At 43.7% G+C, this 2,887-nt stretch overlaps 1 pseudogene; it reads right to left on the bottom strand.

Annotated features, from left to right (window-relative positions):
* Positions 1 to 544: 544 nt before the first annotated feature.
* The window catches only part of LOC119324530, a 3,959-nt pseudogene continuing 1,616 nt past the window's right edge, over positions 545 to 2,887 (bottom strand).

The following is a 2,887-nucleotide window of genomic DNA, read 5'->3' as shown; positions in this document are numbered from 1 at the left end:
GTAGGCGCATAATTGATCATAGAGCGGGGAAGTGGAATCATTCCTTTTGAAATTCTTGAATTTCTCATCAATCCGAAATTCCTTTATTGATTCGGCATATTGCCGAATATCTTCCTGATCCTGAGTCGGTCGGTTCAAGTCAATAGTTAAAGGAGGCACATCGCTCCTACTCCTTTGTTGGTTAACGCTCTCACTATCACTCTCATCAGATAGCATTAGATGAATGTATGCCGCCTTGGAGGTTTCCTCCTCCGAACGCGAAGGAGTTTTTTTTGCCAGCAGCTCTGTTCCTACCAGGGGGGCATAGCGCTCCCGTCCACTCAAGGTGTTACGCATTTCTTCGAAAAGGGCCCGTAGAATGTGATAAAAAGATTGGGTAAGCGAGAGAATCCATTCCATGATTAGTTCCCTAGCTTGATCTGTCACGATCAAAGAGGGATCTAAAACTACAGCCGCAATCACAATGAGAACTATTATCACTCCCCCCAAAAAGAAACAAAAAGAATAAGATGATAGATCAAGTCTTACCAAAATTGGATTTCCTCTTCCCATTCGAACTTCTGCGGGTTTCCCCGTAATAGGAAGATCTGCGAGAACTCTTACCCATATCTTACAATTTCTTCGGAATTGTCCGCTCATAGCACGATGGAATTGTCCGATTGTAGCCCGACGCGCTGCTTCAATGGCTCGATATGAAAGGCGACCAGCTCTACAACTTTTGGTGCCATATCTTCCAAAACCAAGTTGTGTACCATCCGGTTCGCGACCCCTACTACATCTGCATTTAAAATATTTACTATATTTCGTACGTTTCGGATATAGCACGTCCCTTCTTATTTTGACTATATGAGATCCGCACTTTGACACCTAAAATTCCGTTACGAGTAGATACTTCCAGAGGAGCATAATCAATTTTCTGGTTAAATACATTACAAGATGTTTTTCCATACTTTCCGCATTCAGTTCTAGCTATATCCGCACCCCCTAATCGACCAGAACAACAAATATGTATCCCCTCCACCCCTTTTGGCATTATTAATGGAATATCCTTCACTATTTTACTAAAAATGGAATGAAATGAGATTGGATTGTTCCTCAGTTGAAAAGAGATGTCTTGAGCAATCAGAGAAGCACTTTGATAAACAGATTTGATCTTTACCGACTCAATTAAGGTATTAGCGTTTGTTCTATTAGACAAAAAAGATCGCATTTTTTGCACTTCGTTCAAATAAGAGTTGTACCCGTACGGAATTATCCTCTTTCTCAGTATGATCTCTATCATCATCTCTATTCCCTTTATCAATTTTCCTATCCTACCTAGGTCTATGAATTTCTCTATCAATTCCATTACCTTATCCTTACCCATGAGGTTCCTACATTTGATCCTAAATTGAGCTAGGAGTTGTTTCCGGGCATACTCAAAAAAGGGTTATTATACACCCCAACCCCATCCCTTGGAAAAAAGAAGGTAGCACCAAAGAAAGGAAAGAGCGATATGGTGGTTTTTGTTGTTCCCGCGAAGCGAAGATCATTCGCTTGGCGAATGAAGTGGATCAACCTCTTTTTGGCTCGGGCCAAACACTTTTTCTTGTTGGTAGAGCTTTCTAAAAAAAGTGATGCGAGAGCGTATTCTCTTATCTAAGCTTCCTCCCTTCGCTCCACCCATCGTAGATGGTTCAGCCACGCCCGGTGCCACGAAATGATTGAGAACTAGGACGGGGTCGAAATGCATTTTATTCTTAGTATTAAAAAAGTATTGCATGACCGAATAATTCAAGGAGGAGCGCACAGTGGGGAGGGTCCTTTTTAGTAGATGACTCGTCGAGTCATCGGAGCGGGACTTCTTTGGTAAAAATAACTTGATTCTATTCCTTTTTAGTAAGGAGGCGGCATTTCCCATAAGGAAAGGTATGTCATTTACAACCCCGGCGTATTGAGGCCGCTTGAAGGCCCCGCTCACCCGAAGTGATTTATCAAAATTCTTCTTTCTCGATGGTGATCGGTCATGGTATCCATAACGTTGCATCTTTTTCGGCCAAATCCGGATTTCGTTTTGCTTCTCCTGGTCGATCGACTCGACTCTTTTCCCTGCCCCCCGGCCTCTCACTTCGTTTCGTTCTTCCTCTGTACCATCGCCTGAATGAAGACACCCGATCGGCCCGACTTTCCCAAATGTCGGCCACCAGCCCTTTTCCTGTAGTACGGGGCTTGATTTCTTGTCTTGTTTTTGTTTTAGTCGTGGTGATCGCCCGGGAAGAAATAAATGAATGAATGTCCTTTTGGGAAAATGTAGAATAATACACCTACCGAGACGAAAGCCAAGGGCGAGTTTCGTAGGTGGACGTATTGAACTAAAATAAGATCTAAGATTGACATCTTGATACAATGATTTACCATAATAATAAATAGAGTCAATGGTGACAGAGCCGTGGGAAGAGCCGCTTCTTTTTTGCGGCGGGGGCTTCCATTCACCAGTGCAAACCACATACACGTGCTCTCTGAACCGTGCTAGATAGTCACCCATCACACTGCTCTCAAACCCAACCTATGGTGGATCCCGGGGGACAAAGCAAAGTCAAAGCGCTTGATCCTTAGCCCCATACTTTGAGATCTTCCTCCCCACCGATCAAGCAGCAACGCAGCTCGTGATAGGCTTAGCTTAAGCCGCTAACGTTCGGTTCGGATGAGTAAAGTCCCTTCGGTCGGTTCGCTCAGGTGGTCTTCCCTTATTTTCCCTAACATTCAGAGTTGTTCTGATTTGAGAAAGGAGCACCGCCAAGTCCACTAGGGGCGCCCTGAATGAATAAGAAATGGATAGCTGAGGTCAGGCTTGCATGAAAAAAGAAGATAATAAGTTAGATGTACACACCTGAGGTTGGTAAGAACT

The sequence above is a fragment of the Triticum dicoccoides genome, chromosome 6B (genome assembly GCF_002162155.2).
Source record: "Triticum dicoccoides isolate Atlit2015 ecotype Zavitan chromosome 6B, WEW_v2.0, whole genome shotgun sequence".
Taxonomy (NCBI): domain Eukaryota; kingdom Viridiplantae; phylum Streptophyta; class Magnoliopsida; order Poales; family Poaceae; genus Triticum; species Triticum dicoccoides.
This window is presented reverse-complemented; position numbering and strand designations above follow the sequence as displayed.